The sequence below is a fragment of the Tursiops truncatus genome, chromosome 6, assembly GCF_011762595.2.
Source record: "Tursiops truncatus isolate mTurTru1 chromosome 6, mTurTru1.mat.Y, whole genome shotgun sequence".
Lineage (NCBI taxonomy): Eukaryota > Metazoa > Chordata > Mammalia > Artiodactyla > Delphinidae > Tursiops > Tursiops truncatus.
This window is the reverse complement of record NC_047039.1, coordinates 91,813,448-91,839,016: the sequence shown is the minus strand read 5'-3', so window position 1 is coordinate 91,839,016 and position 25,569 is coordinate 91,813,448. Positions and strand designations below refer to the sequence as shown.

Below are 25,569 nucleotides of genomic sequence, written 5' to 3'. Positions count from 1 at the left end.
ACCACCATGGAGGACTCCACATGCCAGCCTGTTCTCTGCTGTAGCCAAGGGGGTCTTTCAAAGCTGCTTCCTTTTGCTTTTAGAATAAAAGACAAAACTAATGTTGGCATCTCCTGCAGGCCCTGGTGTACATGCTTTGGTCCCCATGCTGTCTCTGCTCACAGGGCCAGTGAGAACCTGGAACCTTCCTCCCCTCCTCCCCAGTTAACTCATTCTTTGGGCCTTGGCTGCGTGATTGTAGATGCCTCCCTTCGCCTTCCTGCTGTGGGTAAAACTGCCTGCTGTAAACGCTCACATTCTGGCCCCCAGGTCTCTCTCCTTTCACAGCACTTTTCACAGTTGCAATTTTGTGCTTAATTAGTGTAATTATTTGTATTAGTACCCGTCTCCTCAGCTACACTGCGAGCTCTGTGAAATCAGGGTCTCTCTTCCTTTGAACACACATGCACACACCACACACACACTTTCTTTGAGACTTCTTTTTTTTCTTTTAACTTTTTATTTTGACCTAATTCAGACTTACAGAGAAGTTCCAAGAATAGAACAGAGAACTCCCATATACCCTTCACCCAGATTTGTCAAATGTTACCGTTTTATCACATTTATTTTATTCTTCTCTCTGGGTATACATTTTTTTCCTAAACCATTTGAGGACCATTTATAGAGTCTTCCTTTCCCCCTAAATACTTCAGTGTATTTCCTAAAACCAATGACATTCTCCTATATAACCATGGTACACTTTTTAAACAAGAAATCAGTATTGATACAGTACTGTTATCTAATCTACAGACCTACAGGCTTTGCCAGTTGTCTTGGTAGTGTCCTTTGTAGCAAAGAAAACCCCAGATCGTGCGTTGCATGTGCTTATGTCTCTTCAGTCTCCTTTAAATTAGAGCAGTTCCTCAGGCTTTCTTTGTCTTTTGTGACCTTGACATTTTTGGAGAATACAGGCCAGTTATTTGGTAGAATTCTCCTCAGTTTGAGTCTGTTTTAACCCACCATGTGTCTTCAATGCCACTGAAACATCAAATGCACTCAGTTAACATTTGCTGAATGAAAAAAGTCAGCAGGTTGTCTAGTCTCCCCCACTCCCACTCCTTTCAGCAGAAGGATGTTTTGGGTTTTTTTGTTTTTTTTAATTTATTTTTGGCTGCGTTGGGTCTTTGTTGCTGCGCGCGGGCTTTCTCTAGTTGCGGCGAGTGGGGGCTACTCTTCGTTGCCGTGCGCGGGCTTCTCATTGCAGTGGCTTCTCTTGTTGGGGAGCACGGGCTCTAGGCACGCGGGCTTCAGTAGTTGTGGCACGCGGGCTCAGTAGTTGTGGCTCACAGGCTTAGTTGCTCCACAGCACGTGGGATCTTCCTGGTCCAGGCCTCGAACCTGTGTCCCCTTGCATTGGCAGGCGGATTCTTAACCCCTGTGCCACCAGGGAAGCCCAGAATGTTGTTATTTAGTTGCCATCTTGCTGTATATAGATTTGAATCTTGCTACTTTAACTTTTATGCATTTATTTTTTTACTGGAAGTGTAGTTGACATACAATATTATGTCAGTTTCAGGTGAACAACATAGTGATTTGACATTTGCCTACATTATGAAATGATCACCACGATAAGTCTAGTAACCATCTGTCCCCATACAAAGTTATTACATAGTGTGGTCTACATTCCTTAAGCTGTATATTACATCCCTGTGGCTTATGTATTTTATAACTGGAAGTTTGTACTTCTTAATCCCTTCACCTAGTTTGCCCAACCTGTCCCCCCACCCCCTGCAACCATCTGTTTGTCCTCTGTATCTATGAGTCTATTTCTGTTTTGTTTCATTTGTTCTTCTGTTTTTCAGATTTCACATGTAAGTGAAGTCATACAGTATTTGTCTTTGTCTGGCTTACCTCACTTAGCATAATACCCTCTAGTTCAGTGGTCCCCAACCTTTTTGGCACCAGGGACGGGTTTCGTGGAAGACAGTTTTTCCATGGATGGCAGTGGGAATGGTTCAGGCGGTAATGCGAGCAATGAGGAGGGATGGGGAGCAATGCGGAGGGGTGGGGAGTGAAGGGGAGCAGTGGGGAGCGATGGGGAGGGATGGGGAGCGATGGGGAGTGAAGGGGAGCGATGGGGAGGGATGGGGAGTGAAGGGGAGCAGTGGGGAGCGGCAGATGAAGCTTTCCTCGCTCACCCACTGCTCACCTCCTTCTGTGCTGCCTGGTTCCTAACAGGCCGCGGCCCAGTATCGGTCTGCAACCCGGGGGTTGCGGACCCCTCCTCTAGATCCGTGTTCCCACAAATGGCAAGGTTTTATTCTTTTTTATGGCTGAGTAATGTTCCATTGTATATATACACCACATCTTCTTTGTTTGTTCATCTACCCTGATATTCTTTTTTAATAACACAGCTTTCCCCACAAAAGAGAGGCTTCCTCCAGGGATAGTGAGCTGCTGTCTCTGCAGGAATACAAGTGGACGCCGGGCCATGGCTTGGCAGGGACGCTAGAGTGGAGAACAGAACATTTGGTGAGGGGCAAGACTCAGCCTGCACGTTCCTCCTGACACTGAGTGCCTTCTCCAAATGCAACTCTGACTTCCCAGGCCGAGGGGCCCAAGAATAAGGTAACTAGAATTTCTAATCCAAACCAGAACGTTTTGAGAATAAATGAGGAGCTGTTAATAATTGCATCTAGTCAAGTAACTTCAACTTGGGCTATCCTGGACAAATCAGGATATGTGGTCACTCTACCCAAAGGTGACTTTGAAGTTGGAGATCAGTGCCTGGGGATCAGCCTAGAAAACCCTCTAGCAGTAGGAATTTTCTGCCTGGACAAAGCGAAACTCATCTCCCTGGCGTTGCCTGCCAGGCCCATATTAGTGGCTTTGGTCCTCTCTGTGGTTGCACCTCCCTTGGTGTGCCCCTCCCAGCCTTTCTCCTGCTACATCCACTTTGTTTCAGCCCTCCCCTCACCTGTTCCTTCCTGCCACAGGGACTGAGAGAGCCTGGAACATCACTTCCAAACCCAGGCTGGATGGAGGAGGGGGGATGGGGTTTGTGATACATGCACAGGGGGGAAAACAGGCCAGCTGTGCTTCCTACTGACCCAATTTTAATGGAATTTAAGAGCCAGGGTGTGTAAGTGAGGTATGGCTGGAGACCAGAGTTTCCCTAGACCTAATCTTTCCCACCCGGCCCCTGCCACGCTCACACTTCACCTGTCTTTCGTGCGCAGACACCCAGGTTCCTCTTCCAGCCCTAGTTCTGAGATCAGAACCGAGTTGCTGGTCTTTGGCAGAGGCACGGAAGCAGCTGGCATTGGGGACCCAGGCACAAGAGGATGGGCATTGAATGACTAGAAGGTGCAGAGAAGGACTTGGATGCAGAGAGACCAGGCAGGAAACCAGCATCTAGGGAGTCTGGTAACAAGGCCAATACAGGGTCATTTATCAGGAAGCCTAGAGTTGCAGTATTGAATGCCTGACACTTGGTCACAGGGGCAGGCACTGGTGTCTGATTAGTCCAGTTCCTTAACTCATTTTCTGCCTAGCAAAAAACACGAACTCTGCCTTCCTGGATTAAAAAGTGTAGGCATACCTCATTGTATTGGGCTTCGCAGATACTGTGTTTTTTACATTGAAGGTTTATGGCAACCCTGCATCAGTCAGGTCTCTCGGTGCCATTTTTCCAACAGCATTTGCTCACTTCGGGTCTCTGTGTCACCTTTTGGTAATTCTCGCAATATTTCAGACACTCTACTGGCAAAAGGTAATGAGTCACTGAAGGCTCAAATGATGGTTAGCATTTTTTTTAGCAATAAAATATGTTTAATTAAGGTATGTATATTGTTTTTTAGACATAATGCTGTTATACACTTAATAAACTACAGTATAGTGCAAACATAATTTTTATATGCACTGGGAAACCAAAAAAATGTGCGTGACTCTTTTTATTGCGATATTTGCTTTATTGCGGTGTTCTGGAACGGAACGCACAGTATCTCTGAGGTATGCCTGTTTTATAGGGTGAAAATGTGAAGGTATAGAGATTTTCTGGGGCATCCTAGTCCTGTGGACTTCAAGAACATGGTCCAGTGCAGTATAGTGTTTTTATAACTCCAGGCATTGGTGGCTTTAAGGGAAAAGCCAGTTAGAGTTTCTAGTTATTAGAATGCAAGATACTAGCACTTACTGAACTTTGGAAATTTCTCTGGTTAACTGTGATACTATGTTTACTGGTTAAAAATGTTCTCCCCCACCCCACCCAGGCATAGCTATGTAAAAGCATTGAGTTTGAGGTCACCTTTTACAGGACAGAGAGGGTCACACAGTGTCTGAACTGGAAAGGACCTCAGAAGAATCTTTTCCAGCTCCCTCTCTTTACAGGTGGGGAAACTGAGGCATGCTCAGGGCACACAGATAGTCACAGAGCAGGGACTGGTACCTGAATCATATAGTTTCCAGCCCCCAGACCTTGGGTGTGTTTTCTAGATATCATCTAAGGAAGTTTATTAAATAGACTGTATATTTCTATCATTTTGTTAACATCTTTTGGCATTTGTCTAACTGTAGAAATAAGCTGTATTGGCATCAAAGTATTAATAGTTGTGCATTTCTTGCTCTTTTATGTAGAAGTTGCTAGGCTGATTTTTTTTTTTGATTAATTTATTTTTGGCTGCATTGAGTGTTCGTTGCTGTGCTCGGGCTTCTCATTGTGGTGGCTTCTCTTGTTGTGGATCTCGGGCTCTAGGCATGCGGACTTCAGTAGTTGTGGCATGCGGGCTCAGTAGCTGTGGCTCGTGGGCTCTAGAGCACAGGCTCAGTAGTTGTGGTGCACAGGCTTAGTTGTTCCGCGGCATGTGGGATCTTCCTGGACCAGGGCTCAAACCCATGTCCCATGCACTGGCAGGTGGATTCTTAACCACTGCACCACCAGGGAAGCCCTGCTAGGCTGATTGTTTTTTTTTCGTTTTTATGTAAGAAGATGATATATACCTTCCATTGAGTTTCTGTATTCTGTACTACTGTTTCTCAAACTTTAGCACATCAGAATCGCCTTTTAAAACACAAGCTGCTATGCCCCACCCGCAGAGTTTCTGAGTCAGTGGGTCTGAATCAGACTCAGGTGAGGCCTCAGAATTTGCATTTCTTTTTTTTTTAGCACTTTTTTTAAACTTTTTGGCCAGGCCACATGGCCTGCGGGATTTTAGCTCCCCGACCAGGGATCAAACCTGTGGCCCCTGCAGTGGAAGCCCGGAGTCTTAACCACTGGACTGCCAGGGAAGTCCCATAATTTGCATTTCTAACAAGCTCCTCAGTGATGCTGCTGGTCCAGAGACCGGGGACCATCCTTTGAGGATCGCTGCCCCAGGCTTCGTGATAGTTCCAGATGGTGTGCTCTGTGCTTTACAGCCAGCTGGGCCCTCCTTGCTGCCCAACCAGCCCTCTGTCCTCCCTGTTGCTCCCATGCCAGCCAGCCTAGCTTCTCCACTCTCTCTGGGTCTCCTACCTGTTGCCCTCCCCTCTCCAGATGACCCCACCACCTGTGGCCCTGGGATGCTCAGGGCCGTCTGGAGGGAGCTTCCTCACCTTTCCTCCTCCCTCCTTCATTTTCTCTTTCTTCCTTTCTTCCAGTTTGAGAAATGAGTGTCTCTGGCTCTGGCTTACCTCTCCACTTCCAGTTGAAATCTGTCCTCCCATCACCAAAAAAAAAAAAAAAGCCTTCTCCCAGCCCGGCCTTACCATTAGGTCACCGCCCCATCACTCCCTTCCTTTCACTGCCAAGCCTGCTGGCGGAATAGTTTACAGTCGCAGAAAAAGATTGGCTCTCACCTCTCTTGACATAGACATGCTATTCAATTCCAGAAGTTCAGGTTTTCTATACCTATGCTGAAAGAAAGACAGTTTTTTTAAGGGTTTTTTTTGTTTGTTTTTTTTGGCTGCATTGGGTCTTTGCTACCGGGCGCGGGCTTTCTCTAGTTGCGGCAAGCGGGGGCTACTCTTCATTGCAGTGGGCGAGCTTCTCATGTGGTGGCTTCTCTTGTTGTGGAGCACGGGCTCTAGGCGTGCAGACTTCAGTAGTTGTGGCATGTGTGCTCAGTATTTGTGGCACGCAGGCTCAGTAGTTGTGGCACGCGGGCTCTAGGGCATGTGGGCTTCAGTAGTTGTGGCTCAAGGGCTTAGTTGCTCTGCAGCATGTGGGATCTTCCCGGACCAGGGCTCGAACCCATGTCCCCTGCATTGGCAGGTGAATTCTTAACCACTGCGCCACCAGGGAAGTCCCAGAGAGACATATTTTTTTTATTTGTGGTAAAATACACATAACATAAAACTTACCATTTTAACCATTTTTAAGTGTATATACAGTTCCGTGGCATTAAGCACAGTCACACTTGTGTGCTACCATCACCACCATGCATCCACAGAACTCTCTTCATCTTACAAAACTGAAACTCTACCCACTGAATACTAACTCCCCATTCCCTCCCCGACCCCCCACCCCAACCCTGGCAGCCACCCTCTACTTTCTGTCTCTATAATTTTGTCTACTCTAGGTACGTCATATAACTGGAATCATGCAGTACTTGCCGTTTTGTGATTGGCTTATTTCACTTAGCATAATGTCCTCCAGGTTCATCCATGTTGTCACATGTGTCAGAATTTTCTTCCTTTTTAAGGCTGAGTAATGCTCCATGGAACGTACATACAACATTTTGTTATTCAGTCATCTGTCAATGGATGCCTAGGTTGCTTCCACCTTTTGGCTATTGCAAGTAGTGCTTCTATGAACATGGGTGTACCGAAGGACACAATTCTGATTAAAGGGGGCTTGCAACCTCAGGTGAGATGTTTAGGCATTTATTTATCTAGCAGTCTCAGCTTTATCTATCGCCTGCATCCCCCAGCCCATTGTCCCCAGGCTTCCCCACCTGCCCCTTGAGCAACACTGCCCTTGTTGTGATGGCCAGGAACCGCTCACTTGTCAAGGTCAGTGGCATTTCATCACTCAGACCATTTGCTCTTTGTGCCGATGCCCCCCTGCTGGGGCTTCTGTGATGCAGCTCCCCTCCTGCCTCCCCACCCACCCTGGCTCATCCTCTGTTCTCTGGCTCCTTTTCCCTCTGTTCTGTCGTCTTGCAGGCCTTCCTGGGTGAGCACACCTTATCCCATCATCAGGGGCTCACAGGTCTGCTCCAGCCTGGTCATGTCTGTGTGTGTATCACATCTGAACATCTCCCCCTGAGTGTCCCCAGGTCCCTCTTCTGCATGTGCATGTCCAAAGCAGAGCTCTGCACCTTCCTCCTTAAAAATGTTCTCTCTGTAAGTGACGTGTTTTCCAGCATAGAAACCCCAGGGTCTCCCTTCACTCCTACAGCTGCACCGGACAAAGCCCTCTCATCACACCTCAGCCCCTCCTCCAACCTGCCCCTCCTTCCCCCCCCTAAAACTGGGTGGGTTCACACACTTCTCCCATTTGCCTCTCTCCCCAGTGGGTCCCTAACATTTATACGTGCTTCATGTTGTTGCCAGAAAGTGTTCCCTGCAGAAGCACTAAGGTCACCTCTTCTCTGCGGGTCCCATGTCGCCTGGCTCCCTCCGGCGTTGCTTTCCCCCGTCTCTCCCCCTAACCCTGCTGGTGATATGCTCTAAGCTAGGGCTTCCCAAGCGTTAGTGCTAACATGCAGATTCTGATTCGAGGGGCCTGGGGGGTGGGCCCTGCCTTCTGCATCCCTACCAGGCCCCCCAGGTGGTGTTGAGACTGTGGCCAGAGACCACATGTTGAGTAGCTGGACTCCAGAATAGATCTGTGTATGACAAAGTGTGTATCACAAATAAAGTGTTTTTGGTCTATAAATAATGCAGGAATTTAAAATTTTTGTGTTGTAATTTTAACGTTTTCTGTTTTATACAAAGTTAATCTTAAATTTTTTCGATCATAAGGCAGATTCCCTTGTTGCAGTGACTATTTGCTACTAAAAGACATTTTCAAAGACTAAGAAAGGCTTTAGTTTCTTAAGAGTTACCATATAGGTCCAGGTGAATGAATATATGGGGGGTTGAGAACGTTTCCCCATTAAAGGGGTACATGTTCGGGGTCGGGCCCCCCCTTGTGAGCATCCCCAGGGCAGAGACCTTCTCTTCCTCAGCTCCATCCCCAGGGCCCTGCTGGGCCTCCTCAGGATGTGGGCTGAAGGGTAAGGAGGCAAGTCGCAGCCTCCTCTTGGAGATGATGGTGGAAACTGGTGATTTGATGTGGGAAGACTGGGCTTGGAAGGGAGCCCCGTCAAAGGAGGGGAGGGAAAGGGTTCTTGGCAGCTGGCCTTGTTGAGGCCTGTTTTGTGACTTTTAATAGGGTTTTGCTGTGGAGGAGCCGCTTGGGAGAAAACTGCTGGTGGAGGTGTCCCCTGGTGCTGGGCTTCCTCCTGGAGAGGGCAGGGGAAGGGAGGGGAGGGGAAGGGAGGGGAGGGCAGGGGAAGGGAGTGGGGGGGAGGGGAGGGGAGGAGAAGGGAGGGGGAGGGGAGAGGAGGGGAGGGGAGGAGAAGGGAGGGGGAGGGGGGAGGAGGGGAGGGGAGGAGAAGGGAGGGGGAGGGGAGAGGAGGGGAAGGGGGAGGGGAGGGGAGGGGGAGGGGACAGGGAGGGAGGGGAGTGGGAGGGGAGTGGAGGGGAGGGGAGGGCAGGCAATGGAGCCGAGCAAACTTGGGGGGCTCTGACTGTATTGGCTGGTTCAGGAGGGTCGGAGAAGCATGTCTCAAGTGGTGAAGGATCAGGTTCATGAGTGAGGGGAGGGGGTGGATGTCAGGGAAGGGGGTAGGCGTTGGGGGCCAGCCTGCCCCAAAAGCTTCACTGCTCCTGCTGTCCCATTAGTCTCAGCAATTTAGTCCATCGTTGAAGGGCTTCCTGATCTGGCCCCTGCTTGCCTCTCCCACTGTTCTGTGACTTTCCCCCTCGTTTCTAGGTCTGGCCAAAGGACTGTTCCCCGTTAAAATAGGTGTACCACCTCCTCCTGAGCCCTGTGGTGTGCACTGTTATCTCTTGGTGCAGGTTGTAAGCTGGGGCTGTCTCCGGACCCCCTCTCACTAACTCCGTGACCCCAGCGAGCCTCCTGGCGTTTTGATGTCCTCGTTTCCACAGTGGGGCTGACAGGCGTCCCCGCCTCACGAGGCTGGGTGAGATTCCAGGATGACAGGGGCTTCTCCCAGTGGCACGTGGTGATTACTCAGGAAGTACTGGTGGTCCGTCACTGCCTGCCATCTGTCCCTCTCAGCTTGTCAGAAGGACCGTAGCGTGGCACTTGTCCCCAGGTGGAGCCCCGGTCTCAGATGGAGAGGGCTGTGACCCATGCATGCTGCCCCGGGCAGGGTGGGGCCAGAGTGATGCCGTTGTGGGGTGGACCCCCTGGGGGTGGTGTGTCAGCTCACTGCGTGGATTGTTGAAGACACCAAGAGTTGGCAGCTGGCAACAGGGTGAAAGGAGGAAAGCTGAAGGCCTGGGGGAGTTGAAATGGGTCGGCGAGCAGGACCTCTCAGACTTCAATGTGCAGGCGAACAGGATACCGTAGGCCTGGGGCCGGGCGTAAGATTGCGCATTCCTAACGGGCACCTGGGTTGATAACAGTGCTGCCAGTCTGGACACCGCCGTGAGTGGCATTGGTCAGGAATATGACACATGGTGGCGAGGCTCGTGGAGAAGAGCATATGGAGGAAGTGAAGTAAGCTCAGCTGCGTGGCCGTCTCCCCAGCCCCGTGGAGCACATGCACCCAGGCGTCTGGGGTGTGGAGGGTTAGACGGGAATCAGACTGTGGGTGATGGACAAGGGGCAGCAGGAGCCCCTGCAGGTTTGGGGATAAACGTTGGGTGATTTGATTTTGCCGTTTGATACTCCATCCTTCAAGGTGTAGTTTTGCCATTAGAATCCCCTTAAAAGCTGTTTGCATGGGCTCGAGGATGAGCTGTGGTCACACCCTAGACAAAGCCCCAGCAGCCAGTGGCACACACCTGACTTAACAGAAGCACTCCCCACACTGGAAGGTGATGATTTGATTATTCCTGCGTCTCTCTCTGAGACAGCCTCTTCCTCACCGCTGAACCCCAGCACCTGCCGTGGAGCCTGGCTACAGCTGGGGCTCATTAAATGTCTGTGGCGTCATAGGGGGTGAGCTCAGAGTGTTCACGCAGGAAGAACACATAAAGCCCTGTGGCTGAAAGAGCGGGGGAACCAAGCACCGAGTCAGGTGCCTGGGAGAGTGGTGGTGTGGATGGGAGAAGATGGTGTAAGCCGTCAGCAGGACCTCAGCTAAACATGCCAGGACCGTCTTCGGAAGATAGAACAGGGACTCGGAAAGGATGAGTGCTGGGGATCTGGATTGGGCGTCCGTTGTGAGATGGGCTGTGGGTTTTCTGGAGTTGTGGAGGCTTCAACGGGAGGATGGGAATTTCAGCCAAGAAACCACTGGTTTGATCCAGGAACCCGGAGCAAACCTGATTTTCCGCTTCCTTCAGGAGAGGGCAGGTGTCCAGATTTATGCAAATGGAGGATTAAGAAATCTCTCCCTGTGCATCGGCTGCCATAAGCAGCGCTTCCCAAGGCTGGGTGGAGCCAGCAGGTTGAGGCCCATCGTGTGGCAGGGGCTGGAGACACAGCTGTTGGCATGTTGAACCTCAGCCATGGAAGGAAGGGCCCCCTGAGGCGGGGGTCTAACTCCCTGAACCTCAGACCCCTGTGAGTTGGGGTCAACCTTATTTGGCTGAGAAGGAAATGGAGTCTCAGAGAGGTTCAGCAACTTGCCCACAGTCACACAGCTGGGAGGCAGAGGAGTCAGGCTACAACGTGGGTCCGTGGGCCAGGGGAGTGTCAGGTGGGGCAGCCCAGCCTGGGAGCGGGGTTTCTGGGGGAGGAGTGACAGGTATGGCAGCGGGGCCAGGGCTGGGGCAGGGTGGGGAGGGCTGCGGGTACCAGGCGCTGGGGGCAAGCGGGAGGAAGAGGAAGAAGCAGGGTCAGGTGAAGGCAGAAAGGGGCGAGGAGGTGACCAGGTGTCACGGGAGGGAGGTTTAAGCAGTTACACACCCTCAGCTCGAATGAGGTATCAGGTGACAGCATTTTAAGTTCTATCAGTTTGATTTTTGAACTCTTTCTTGCTCATGGAAAACTTAGGCACTACAGAAAATTTGAAAGAATAGACGGACTAACAGTTTTCATGGTCTTGTGAGTTCCTTCATACTTCATACAATGACTTATTATAGTTGTGGTCACACTGTAGGTACACTTTTGTAACCAGCCTTTTTTACTTAATATTCTAACGTTTTCCATGTCATTATGAAGTCTTCATGGATATCCGTGGCTGTTTTATGATTTACTTAACTGGCCTTCTAAGCTTGGAAATTGGCTTTTTCGGTGTAATTTTCAATGTTATGTCTCTGGGAGGAAGATCTTTGCAAATAAAACTTTCATGTATGGATGTATCCTGACAGTAGGTTCCTAGAAATGGAATTACTGGTCAAACCACCTCCCAGCATTGTTGGAATGATATGCTGTTAGGAGTGCTGACACGGGCCTTCTAGGAGTGCAGGTGTCAGCCTTGTGCACACTAGCTGTTCACTCAGTGCATCTGTGTGTATCTCACAAGCATTTATTAAGTGCCTGTGAGGAGAGACTCCATTTTCTGTGGCCAGGCCAGCACCGTAGCGGCTGCCGGCATCTTGGGCTTGGCTGGGACGTGTGGGAAGTTTGATGGCACGTGATGTCCCAGCTCTGCCTGCCCAGGAGCCCGGGACAGGCAACGCTCTGTGGCCGCGGGGTTCAGGCAGTGCTCACGCGCGGGTCTGGAGCTGCCTGCCTTCCCCACTGTCACGCTTAGGGACATGGAATTACTGAGTGTGATGCTCCCATTTTGTCCTTTTATCCATGTCATTCGCAGATACTCAGGCTTGCTAGGCACTGCTCCGGGTGCTAGGGGCACAGCAGTTAACAACAAAGTCCCTGCCTTTAAGGAACTTCCATTCTAGTGGGAGGTAGGAACGTGGGAATTGGGAGGAAACAGTCAGTGAACATACTTGATATGTCTAGCGGTGATAAACGCTAAGGAGAAGGGTGCAGTGAGAGGTCTGGATGGCCTCACTGATAAGACACCTGGCTCGCTCTAAGACACTTAGAGCGAGCCAGGTGGAGGATGTCTGAGAGAAGGGAGTCCCAAGCAGAGGGAACAGCAACTGCGAACACCGGAGGTGGGAACGAGCTTGTAACAACTGGGTACAGGGCAGGGGCAATGTGGCTGGAGCAGAGAGTGAGCAGGTGACGTGCTACGGGAGGCAGACAGTGAGGGGGCCCTCGTGTAGCAGAATGAGATCCAGGACCCGGAGTTCATTTTTCCATTGGCAGGTTTTGGAGCCAGAGGACCATCTGGAACAGTTGAGGCTAACCTGGTGCCTTTCTTGGATTTCCAGTGGGTGATCTTGGATTTCCTGTGTTTGGTGGGAAAGCTCTGGGAGTGGAAGCCCAGGCTTTGGGAAGTCACTGGCTCCGTCAGCCCTTTGGTTTCCTCCTCTGTGCGATGAAGGACTTGAACTAGGAAACTGGTAAGGGTGTATTGAGCTTTTCAGGGCTGAGACCCTCTGTCCTGTTCTCAGTTAAGTGCTGGTTAGATCTTGGATTGTTTTAGTTTAACTAATAAGAGTATGTAAGTGCAATTGTTGATACATATTTACTTCTTAGTATGGTTGGCCGATCAGGTTTACTTTGTTACAGATAAGTCTTTCAGCCAGCTGTGGGTGGTCTTATAGTAGTGACGAGAAGCAGGTGGGGGATGGAGGGTACTCCCCCCCCACCAAGTGGTTTATCCACTCAACTGTCCATTTATCCCACAGTTAATTATCGAGCACCTGCTGGGTACCAGGCACCGGGACGTGGTCTTTAAAAGACCCAGACCCTGCCTTCATGAAGTTCACAGTCTAGTGCAGCAATGCCAGCTCTGCCAGAGGTTCATGGTGGGGAGGGACCCTGGTCAGAAAGACCAGGGTTCCTCCTACCTCTTGCCATAAACAAAAATTAAGTCAAAATGGATCAGTGCCCTAAATATAAGAGCTAAAGCCATGGAACTCTTGAGAAAAAACAGGGATAAATCTTCATGACCTTGGAGTTAGCAGTAGATTCTTGGATATGACACCAAAGCACAAGCAACAAAAGAAAAATAGATAAATTGGACTTCATCAAAATTAAAAACCTTTGTATCTCTAAAGACATCAAAAAAGTGACAAGACAGCCTACAGAATGGGAGAAAATATTTGCAAATCCTATCTGATAAAGGTTTAACATTAAGAATATATAATGAACTCCTATAACTAATCCAAATTAAGATAAACAACCCAATTTCCAAATGGGCAGAAGACTTGCATAGACATTTCTCTGAAGATCTACAAATGGCCAATAAGCACATGAAAAGTTGCTTAACATCAGTAGTCATTAGGAAAATGCAGATTAAAACCACAGTGAGATATCACTTGACATCTATTAGGATGGCTATTATCAAAAGTATAGGTAAGGATGTGGAGAAATTGGAACCTTCTTATATGGCTAGTAGGAATGTAAAATGGTGCAGCCTCTGTAGAAAGCAGTTTGGTGGCCCTTCAAAAGGCCAAACATAGAATTCCTGTATGACCCGGCAATTCCACTCCTAGGTATATACCCAAAAGTAGATGTTTGGACAGAAATGTCATTGCAGCACTATTTACAACAGCCAAATGGTGGAACCAGCTCAAGTGTCCACAGATGAATGGATAAACAAAATGTGGTCTCTCCATACAATGGAATATTATTCAGCCTTGAACAGGAATGCAGTTCTTATACATGCTACAGCACGGATGAACCTTAAACATTATGCTAAGCCCACTTATGAAATACCTAGAATAGGCAAATTCATAGAAAGTAGATTAGAGGTTGTCAGAGGTTGGGGGAGGGAGTAGGGAATTATTGCTTCATGGGTGCAGAGTTCCTGTTTGGAGTAATGGAAGAGTTCGGGAAATAGATCGTGGTGTTGGTTGCACAACATCGTGAATGTAATTAATGCCACTGAATTGTACACTTAAAAATGGTTGAAGCGGCAAATTTTATGTTCTATTTAAACCACAGTTTAAAAAAAAGACCAGAGCAGGTAGTGCTGTGTCTGGGGGGAGTACAACTTTGTCAGGAGCCACTGGGTCTGGGTTCCGCTCTGTGCCGGGTCACCTCGGGCATGGTCCTTGCTGTCTTTAGCCTGAATCCCTCTTCTGATGTGGGAGCTGGACGAGATGACACGTGTAGTCTCTGGTGGGTCATGGGTGGTCAGGAGATGCCTTCCCATCCCCTTTCATTCCATCCTTCCCAGTGTAAAAGGATTGTTCTACCTGGTAGAAAAGACAACAGTAAATCTGTTGGTTTTGCCCAAATTATCATTAATTATCTGCTCATCTGTTCTGCCTTTTTTTGTCAGGTGGTGGTCTAGCCACTTCCTGTCACCCTGTGGCCATGCATCTTTGGTGGCTGGGGTTTTTTTCCTCCCTAAAGCAGGGCTCATCTGGGCCCAACTTCCTGACATTCGTGCCTGCCCTTGATCACTTGCTCCTTCTTCCCTACTCTCGTTTACTGTGGGTCCTTTTTGGAAGTCTGAGCCCTCCTAATTAGAAGTCATCTGAGCACCTAGCCATGGTTATGGTTCCACTTGTTGGAATACTATAAAACTGTAACAAAAAATGCCAGTGAAGTGTTTGAAATACCTGGACAAATGTTTCATTGCGCAATGATGGGAAAGAGTAGGCTGTATGATTATATAGACATGACGAGTACAGCGTAAAAAGCAAACTAAAACCCTCCCGAAACAAGACAGCGCTGTTGGTGTTATGTGACATGAGTGTGTCGTAGCAGCTGGTCTGCTGAGCCGCCCGCTTCTCCTTCCCTCCAGGGTTAGCTGCCTTCCGGTGCTCAGAGCCAACTTGTTTTTTTCACAGCCATGGAGGTAGGTAGGTAGGTTCTGCGCTGCCCAAGCACCTCCCTTCGCCGTATGAAAGAACTTCAAGGTTTGGATGTTGTGAGGTGGTCCTGGATCCTCCTGGAGACCCACTCTCCTGCCACACTCAGGATCTAGCTGCCCCTCCACCCCCATTTATCACTTCCCCCCACCGCGTGGCTGCCCCCATGAGATCTGTTGCTTGGAGCCAACACGTGTGCCCCAAAAGTGAGCGGGCAAGGATCTGGTTGAGCTCAAGTTCATTGAGAAACCCAGTCTCCTGGGGGCTGCAGTGCGCCTGGGCCTGCATCAGGAGTCCTCCAAGTTCTGAGATCCTTGGAGGCAGGTGCTGTGGAAGGGGGCTGGCCGGCCACTCTCGGGATCTCCCTGGAAGGAGAGCTGTTAGTCACGGGGTAGGAGAGGCCCAGGCCAAACCCAGGGCCTGGCCTCAGGAAATGAGGTGGCCCACCCTGCTCTCCCGCGGTTAATAATTAACTCAGGGTGGCTGCCTGTCGAGCTGGAAGGGCCTTTAGACGTTCCGTGCACTCACTCCAGCCTACGCCTTTTGTAGAAGTGAGAGGAAGTCACTTACTATGTTTCCACAATTCTGAAAGATTCGTGTTCCATGTTTTAACTTCTCTGAAATCACGATCTTCACAATCAAAGGGTACTTTGGATGTACTGTTCCTTTAAAATAACTTCTGAAACACCTGTTGTCATTTTAGAACAGAGGGAAGATGGTAATAAATACCCGGTCATTACTCAGGTTTCTGATGTTGCAGAGTTAAAGGCAAAAAGGGTTTTTCTGGACCATTTCCTCCCTAAGAGGAAATTTACCAAAATGCGAGCTGTGGGGAGGGTTGATGAAGATTATCTCAAAGGGTAAGAACATACCTGGAGTCAGTAAATTGCAGAAACAATAGTGATTAAGTGGAGCCTTTTCCCTCCGGTGAATCACCTGTAGTTCACCTTCCTCCGGTCATGCAGGACGGGGAGCTCAGTGGGGAGGTGTGTGATGCCCTGAACTGAGCTTGGGACCCTCACCCCGTTTGGCGGCTGACTGTGTGACTTGGGCAGGGTTCTCTGAGTCTCATCTACCTTCTGTGAAATGCGGACAGCTGTAGGAACCTTGGTTGCATCCCAGGATAGGAAGCCTGGGAATGGGAACGGCCCAGGGACTAAGACGGAGGGGGGTGGGAGGGGCCGTCAAGCAGGGGCAGTCCTCAGAGTAGCTGGTATTACGTGTCTGCCGTGGGCCAGGGCCTCCACGGGGTTAGATACGAGATTGCCGCTCCTCAGAATTACTTACAGATGATGAAACAGACTTTGAAAGTTAATTTGTCCAGGGTCCTATCAGCTTGGGAGTGGCGGAGCAGAGACTGGAACCCAAGTCTGGTTTATTCCTTCAGACCTCCAGTCGGCCCTGGCCTGCTGAGACCCCTGGCCACCCAGGGCCCCCAGGCAGTGGTGTCCCTGGTCAAGTGGCTTGAGGACTTCTTGAGATTAAAGAATGGGTTGTATGTCTGTATTCCCAGCTCCCAGCATGTGGAAGGTCTCAGTACAAATAAAGGCAGCAATAAGATATATTATTTTCATTTCATTATTCCTAAATACTATTCTGATTAGCATTTTGGCACGCCTTTATAAGTCTTTTCTTTCTTTCTTTTTTTTTGGAGTTAATGTGGTTTCTTTTAATTAATTTTCTGACCCCATTCCCACCCCCGCCCACCTCCAAGTCAAAGCCCTGGAAATCAGACTAGGCTACGTAAAATTACGTTTTTATCTTGGTCTCTAGACCTGCCGGCAACCAGTAGGGTCACTGTACCTAATATAACCTGAGATGGCCCCTCGGATTAAAACTTTACAGGCAGAGGATTTTAAAGCTGGAAGGCGACTTAGAGGGCTCTAAGCTGGGAAACCGAGCTAAAAAGAAATGGAGTAGTAACTTCCCAGGTCACTTCGCTGATTACAGACAAATAGGGCGGTGCTGGCGCGGGGGTGGGGGGGGAGTATTTTTCTGTGCTTCCTTGAGATAAAATTATGGTGAGGGCTGCTGGTGGTGAGGATTGGGTTTCTCTGGCCAGGCTGCTGCTGGCTTCAGACTCCTTGGCAAGAGCAGAGCTGGCAGGAAGGTCCAGTTGTGAGATTCCAGCTTCTTGGCTGGGATGTGCTGCGATTAGCACATCTCAAACCTTTCAAAGTGACTTTGGCTGTTTTCTTTTCTGAAGGCTTCTGCTGCTTTTGGCTGTAAAGGGGTGGGGGCTGGAGCCTAAGATAGAAATATTATGGACTGACACCCAAATGGGTGTGTCTGTGCCCCAAAGGCAAATATTAGCACAGTATTTTTGTAAAGTTGATGCAACTGGATTCATGTCCCTGTAAGAGTAAATTTATTCTATCCTGTTTTCCAGTCTGTTTGGGGCCCAGTGGAACTATTCAAAGGGAGAATGAGAAGAGACGGGTTGCTTAATTTTAGGTAGAAACTGCTCAATATTTTAGCTTTACATACTGCTTTTTGTCTTCATATTGTTTTACCCTCTACTTCATAGTTTGATGGGCCATTTTAGTTTTTTTCCCAAGATGGAGGTATCCATTTAGAATTATTTCCCATGAGAAATCCATTTAAGAAATCCAGTTTTGGACAGTGCCACTTTGAGTGGGTTTTGGCACTGTCGAAACAGAAGTCATAATAGAATCTTGGTCCTGGAAGCTGGAAGCTCATCTCTCCTACCCCTTCCAGTGCCAGCCTGCCCTCTGCAACTTACTCACCAAGGGCCATATCCACCTCCTCTGCTTGATCACCTCTAGTGACGGGGAGCTCCCTCTCTCCCAAGGCAGTCCCTTTCGTATTTGTGCAGCCCTGAGTGTTCAAAAGGTCTTCCTTCTGGTTTTTTTGTTTTGTTTTGTTTTTTCCTTCCATCTTCCACCTATTGAACCCTTGGGGTCTGAAACAGTCAGTCTAATCTTGGTGGTAGTAATAAGTACCGTTGATCGGGCCCTGCTAGTGCCAGTTAGTATGCACATATGTTACCTTCAGTGCTTAAAACAACCTTGGAAAACAGAATTTCCACCTTTCTATAGATAACGACACTGAGTCTCGGGGAGGGTGAGTGATCTCTGTTAAGTTCACACAGCTGGTAAGTGTAAGCTGGGGTTCCAGTCCACATTTCTGCTTGATTCCACTGAGGCTGACCTTCCCACAGCCTCACACCATATCCTAATTCCCCTTCTGTGTGACATCCTGGATATTTGAAGAACCTAGTCTCCTCCCTCAGATTTCTCTAGGATTTCAGTTATTCCTCAGACACTCTGACTAATAAATCTGTTTCTGTGGGGTTCCTAAAACGTGCGTGTATTTCCCCTCCTGGCCTTTGCACATGTAGTGTGCAGTTTCTGGACTGCCACTGCTTCTACCCGGCTAGTTTCCCTTTATCCTGCAGGCTTCCCCATGGAGCCTTTGTGTGCTGGTCCCGCCACCCACCCCAGCCTGCCTGGCTTGGGTCAGGAGCCTTCCTGCTGTTCCCCTGGCACCCTGGGCTTTCATCCCCCTTAGAACTCGAAACTCCAGGCATCTGTGCCTTCCCTCACCCTACTCCCTCGGCCTGGCCCAGAGCAGGTGCCCAGTAAGTAAATACTGAGTGAGTAAAAGGTACGGAACTCCTGCCAAAGTAATAACAAAAGCTGGAAGGAATCATAAACAAGATGGATGGGTCTGTGAAACTGTGGTCCTAGTCCCATGCAGGGATTTGGCTTGGAGGCTGTTGACAGCTTGTCTGGTGGTAGGTCCCACAAGTCTTCTCCCCCAGCGTGGTTTGGTTCAGCCCCTCAACAGCTGGCAGATGTCCCCTCTCTTCTTCCAGCAAGAGGCGGGCTTGCTGGCCTCTGAAGTTTCTGGGTTCACTGATGTGGTACGTAACGGGGGAGTTGACCAGTCACTGTTCAGACATGCTCGGGGTGGGGAGACTGGGACACAGCCCTTCTCATTTCTCCCCAGTGAAGCGTCCACGTGCGTGGAGAGGCGGCTGCAGAAGGCTTGGGTCCTGTGAGATACGTGGTTTAACACTATACCATGGTAACCTTTCCCTAAACATTTTCTTTAAACTTCTAAAAATCTCATTTAAAAAATCTCATGAAAATGGTGTTAACATTTGGGAGACTGGTCCCCGGGAGGGGCATCATGTTTGGAAGGGGTGTGAGGCAGCTGCTCCAGCCTTCTTGAGAGCAGCACTCTCACACTTGGGATTTGTGCATTTTTCCTCGGTGGTACTTCAAGAAAGAGGAAAGGAAAGAATGTGATGACGTCATTTAACGTCCTCACAGGTCGAACGTATTCTCTGGTCGCCTAGGAGCAAACCCTGTGTTTTGAGGTGCTAGGCGGCTTCTCATCACAGCCCTGGACACTCAGCTCGCGGGTCGTCGTCAGAGGTTGGTTTCTCTTTATAGCAACATCACCTCTGTCCCGAAATGCCTGCAGCTCCCACAGCATTCTTAGTCTTGCCCTTCAGGGAGCTTAAAACTACTTCTTGTTATCCTCCCGGTATCAAGTATAACTTTTCTTTGGTTAGTTTTGCAAGTGTCATGGTGTCGAGCCTATAAATAAACCCAACTCCATAATAAGAAAACTATTTGACATTTTGAAGTTGTACGAGAACAAGGGCGCTAATTACAGGTCTCATTGGAACACAACTGATCCTACAGATTACCCCACCCTGCTTCTCAGGGGCTACCGGTTGGAGGTCCACTCCCTGGGCAAGTTACCGGCTCTATGGAGTAAAGGATTTGATCCCAACATGGTACTTCTGGAGTATTAGGATTAATAATTGCAGGGGTGGGGGAGGGCTAAATTAGGAGGTTGGGATTAACATATATACACTGCTATATATAAAATAAACAACAAGGACCTACTGTATATATAGCACAGGTAACTCTACTCAATTTTTGTAATAACCTATATGAGAAAAGAACCTGAAAAAGAATGTGTGTGTGTGTGTGTGTGTGTATGTGTGTGTGTGTGTGTATATATATATGTATTACTGAATCACTGTGCTGTACACCTGAAACTAGCACAACATTGTAAATCAACTATACTTCAATTAAAAAATAAAACTGAACTAGAAAAAGAAGGATTAATAATTGCAGGATAATTTGGGTATTAAGCTGTGGGGTTAAGGAGACTTGTGTGAGCATTTTCTCCCATGCGGTGAATAATGTGAAGTCAGAGTTAAAAACTCATGAATGCATTCATGGAAGCATTTTTTCTAAATAAAAGGCATTAAATACTTTTATATATGCATACCCAAATTAAAAATAAGTCTTGTGCACCAGTACTTCCATTGTCAGATGTGATTATTGTATTAATTAGCAGGCTTAAAGCTTTAAAGATGTTATTTAAAATTTCTTCGGTGTATAGGCCCAGGACAAATTAGTTTATTGGCTTTACCATTGAATTAGCAACATGAAAATGCCTCCCTTAATGAATAGATTTTTCTAATTTAGTAAGTATTCAGTAGTGATTATGTTTACATTCTAAACTAGTTTTTAAAATAAGTTAGTATATTTATCTTTGTATTATTATGCAGTGCTGTACTTTGGAAATTAAAGCCAAGTAAGCGAGGAAAAAAATGGCAGAAGGTAGTGTTGATAAATTTACAAAAATTATAGTCGTGGTGAATATTAAATTCCATGTACCAGTTGTATGGTAATATGATTATCAACTGCACATAATGTAAAATTAATAAAGTGAAATCGTTTTTTTAAGATATGGGCATGTCACAGATGAACTAAAATCACCGGTTTTTAATTAGTTGGAGTGAGTTTTATTAACATTTGCAAAGCTAATCATACAAAATGCATGTATACCTTTTTCTCTTCTTCCTTAAGACAGTGGTAGTTGACTGTCACCCACTTATGAGAGTGTGCATAACAGAAGGCAGTCTGGTCTTTTTTTATAACTTGGATATTATGAATTGTTAAGAATTGCTGTCTGTGAGAGACGTGAACTAATTTGAACAAAGGGAGACGTCTGGTTAGAAAATATCACATGATAGAATCCTTTCTGAACTGAATTTATTTTCATGTTGCTTTCTTCCTCTGTTATGACCACAGCACTAATTCCAGCACCAGCATATAGACTGGAGTCTGTTATTTCAACATTGCCTTAAGGAAGTGCTTCCCCAGACTGAGTGATGGGGCAGCTAAGCTATAGACAACCCTCTTTGGCTCTGGGAAGCGACTTGTAATATAGACGGGAAAACTGACATGGGGTGCTGACCTAACCAAGCCCCTGACTCTAAGCACAGATGGTCAAAACTGAAAGGAAGTATCTGATTAAGAGTTTTCCACTGCCTTGGTGCTCAGACACCCTGCATCAGTGTCCCCTTGGGATGCTTATTACAGATGCAGTTTCTACCTGACAACTAAAGCAAGGCAAGGTCCTGGTTGGGATCTTGGATCAAGAGGAAAGAAATAAAGGGACATCATCAGAACAATTTTCAAAATTTTAGCATGGACTATAAGTGCTTTATTGATGTTAAATTTCCTCAATTTGGTAATTGTACTGTGGTTATGAAATGTCCTTGTTCCTGGGAGATACCTGCTAAAATATTTAGAGGTAAAGGGGCATGATATCTACAACTTTCAAGTGTTCATTAGAAAGCTTTGGGGGTGTGGTGTGTGTATGTGCAGGGGAGAGAGAGAAAGCATATGTGACAAAATGTTAAGTTGAATCCAGGCCAGTGGGGATGTACAGGAGTTTCATTTTTCTTGCAGCTTTTCTCTAAGCTCAAAAAATTTTGCAAGTTTTAAAATGCAGTCTCCTGGGTTCTTACTAAACCAGAATCTCTGTGGGTGGTACCCAAGAATCTGTATTTTTTTTTTTTTTTTTTTGCTGTACGACGGCCTCTCACTGTTGTGGCCTCTCCCGTTGCGGAGCACAGGCTCCAGACGCGCAGGCTCAGCAGCCATGGCTCATGGGCCCAACCGCTCCGCGGCATGTCGGATCTTCCCGGACCGGGGCACAAACTCAGGTTCCCTGCATCGGCAGGCGGATTCTCAACCACTGCGCCACCAGGGAAGCCCAAGAATCTGTATTTTAACAAGCTCCCCAGATGATTCTTAAGTACACTAAAGTTTAATTTAAGTCTCTGGTTAAAAAGAGTCTCCTTTTAATCACTGTTTCTGTTTCAGCAACTTAAATATTAAGTATACATTCTTGCAGTTTGATCTAATCTTGATCTAGTGCTTGATAAATGATAAATCCCCATCCAGGTGTTTGTAAGTTTTATCTTTAGGAGGGAATACGCCCCAATTACTTACTTCAGCAGGGTGTAAGGAACACTTAGGCCCAGGTTAAGAACAGATTGGAACTTAGAAGCTGGCCTCGTGGGAGGTGCGGCCAAGCACCGGAAAGTGGTGGTTTTCCTGTCGGTATGCGGCGTGGTCGGGAGTGATGCGAGTGATTATTAAGGCCCCTGCTGGCCCCACCCCAGCCCAGACTCGGTTAGCCCGTGATGCAGCCCAGCTGCTGTGTTTACAGCGAAAAGGAGGAGGAAGCAATATTGGTATTAGCAGCTAAACAAATAAAACATTTATCTTAAATACGTTACATACTGGTATTTGAGAAGCTCATAATCTGAGTCCGCCGCCTAGCATGGCTGATGGTATATGAATGTTTATTACTTTTCCATCTAGAGATCCGTCTTCTGCTGATCAGACATCCGTTGGGGCTCATAAATAGCCAGAAAAGGGGAAGCACGCTCTCCTGAGTTCACTACGGAAAGGGAGGGAATTGGGAGACAGAGAAGGCCTTATATATTCTGGGAGACTTTTAAAATGAGCTGACACGCGGATGATAAACGAGAAAGCATAACTATCCGTGTTTCCCTTGAGGAAGAGGGAGGAAAGCAGAAAGTCATGCTAGGAGGTGAAGTGTGTTCCTCTGGTGGTCACTAGGTGGTAGCATTGGCCTAGGTCAGCTTGAGGATGGTTCAGGTTGATTCCCGTAGGGAGCCAGCTGTGGCTCATTTGTGTGGTCTGCTCACACATCAGGTGTTTTAAAATCAGGACTGCTTTCTTCTTTTTGTTGTCTTTTCTTTTTTTCCTAACTGAAACTTTTGCACTCTTGAGTTAGAGATCTAGCTCTTATTCTTAAAAACAAGGGTATGAAATAACGTTAACACTTCTTTTTGAAATGATCAAAATGGAGTTGGGTTGCTTTCTTCTCTAGTGGAGAAGACTACTACTCTCCCTTCTTCCTGCCTGTGGTTCATTGGCTTGTGAAAAAAACAAAGGTCCCCGGGTCAGCCTGTAGACCCTCAGGATACAAAGCATCACTTCCTCCCTGTCTCGGGCTCCAGGGCAAGTGATAGAAGCCTTGTGAGCCAACCCTGACCAGGAGGGCACCCATGCCCCGGGCAATGGGCTCCTGCTTCAGGGTCCATTGAGTTGGTAAAGTAGCTGACAGGTGTAGCACATCTACAACAACTGCGGGAAACACTAGTACAGTATATCTGTAAGTATTTGAAATCAGGATTGCGCTACAAAATCCAGAATCTACAGTCAGCACCTGATGGCACTGGAAGCTTAGCATTGTTTTTGTTTGTTTGTTAGTTTGGGCAAATTATGCTCAGAGACTGAGGCTGTCTTTATGGATAATTTATTTATCATGTGTTCACTGTGGGAATTATAATTTTTAATAGGTCACAAGCCAATAGCATACAGGATGTTGACTGAAAAAAATATGCACAACCTAAAAGTTGAGCATTATGTTTTATTTGGCAGACTTTCTGAGGACTTCGAGCCCAGCAGGCAGCCTCTCAGATAGCCCTGAGGGACTGTTCTGAAGAGGTAAGGGAGGAGCAGGATATATAGGGAGTTTTTTCAGCAGTGACCAAGTATTCGGAACTTCAAACTGTTCATTAAAGAAAACCAGATATCTCAAATTAAGGAATTTAGCGCTTTTCTATGTATGGGAAGATGCAAGAGTCCGGGCTCATTGAAACCATTCCTTTGATGTGCACCTTAGCTCTTTAGGGCCAGTATCCAGTTCTTTCCCATCCAGAGTTCCCTAACCATTGGGTGCACCCGTTGAGGGTGGCTGCAGTGGCTGAGGGCCTGGCAGTGGGCAGCCCCGTTTGCCTCCATCCTGAGTTCCCTCAGGGCTCGCCTTCAGGGGCAGCTGTAGTGGCTTGATGGCTGCAACATCCTTTGTTCACTGATAGGGCAGGCAACGTTTTTTCATGCATACGGATGATGTCTCTTAATAAGCCAAGAAAGAAAGAACATACTGCAAACCAACGGCACAGTGATTACACTGTTGTTCCAGGCAATGGGGAGATGAAAGAAAAATCCCAAGTTTAGTTGAGATGTCCCTTTCTAGGAGGTGGTTCTCGTAGAGTTCATCCTTCCAACCAAAAGCTGCTGGTTTAGGTCCCTCACCTCTGGGGCATGTAGCTTATGGGCGATTGCACCAGTGTTGCCAGGCAGGGTGGACTGGTCCGAAGGTTATTATTCCAGGAACCGTTACGTGGCTGGCACCACTGCCTATGAGGAGTAGCCTCGCCAAGGCAGGAACAGATGTCCCTTTTCTTCCTGAGACTGCTGCACTGTTTAACATCGCTGTTGACCAAAAGTAGCCTGGGCCTGGCAGGAGCAGGTGTCTCAAGACCTTTGGAGAGCTATTTAGCTCAGCGAAGAGTAGCTTTGCCCAGGCCGAACACTCTTGAGTTGCTGGTCAACCTCTTCGTGTTTAGTCCACCATGTGATGGCCACCAAGCTGTTACTGTAGTGTCAGTGACATGATGGTCCTGTCCACTACAGGTCCGAGAGTTGGATAAGAAAGTCCTAATAGCCAACTTCAAAGCCAATTCATCAAAACAGGCTATTCCGAACAAGTTCAAACCACATTTTGTCTGAAACAAGCTTTCACAGCATGGATTTGAAATCATAAGTCAGTACGCAGCAGATTGTTTAAAAATGCTTTCTGTTGAGTGGTATGTGTCACATTGTGTAGGTATTTACACATGGTGATCCTGTGGCTCGTGGCATGTAGTGGGCTCCCACCATCCCATTGCACTGAGATATTGCCTAGGTCTGTAATGTTTTGCAAGTATAATCTTTGTTAAAAACTACAGTCACAGTAGAGCCTCTATTGTTATTGTGCACAACAGATTCTAAAGCTGTAACTGCCGTGTTTGTTTGTTTGTTTGTTTGTTTCTTAACGCAAAGAACCAGCTGGGCTTCCACGTTGTAAAGTGCATCAGCTGCAGATGAAATCATCTGTGGTTGGAGAGGCCAGTGTGTTCCTGGTTGGGTTGTAGCTTTGTTTAGAATTAAGAGGCTTATAAAGGAAGCCATAGAAACCTCAAGTTCCCTAATTGCCACGGTACAGGAAACAGGGCTTGTTAGTCATCATCCATTGTCCTGACAGGATTGTTTAAGATAAAATTTCAAGACAATCGGAAAACACCACATGACTCAATTATGTGGTTATGCAGCGTCAGGCTCGCTCTCATTCAGGTTTGCTTTGGGAATAATTGTGGGGAGAACGTTTCTGCAACTTTCATGAAATAACCAAATTATGATGTGAAATAACCAAATTATGATGTTGTTGGGT

General features: G+C 47.6%; 1 protein-coding gene across 17 annotated transcripts in view; it reads left to right on the top strand.

Moving 5' to 3' along the window:
• Positions 1–25,569, top strand: part of PTPN3 (protein tyrosine phosphatase non-receptor type 3) — a 142,395-nt gene that overhangs the window by 40,626 nt on the left and 76,200 nt on the right. For 5 of the 17 annotated variants that reach the window (XM_073806387.1, XM_073806386.1, XM_073806382.1 and 2 more), the window contains one exon: positions 2,394–2,607. The exons of 11 other annotated variants lie outside the window; for them this stretch is intronic. The gene's annotated coding sequence lies outside the window, so the exon portion shown is untranslated. Of the gene's footprint in view, positions 1–2,393; positions 2,608–11,020; positions 12,556–25,569 lie in introns of those variants that run through there. One more of the 17 variants, XM_019946396.3, reaches the window with a different exon arrangement.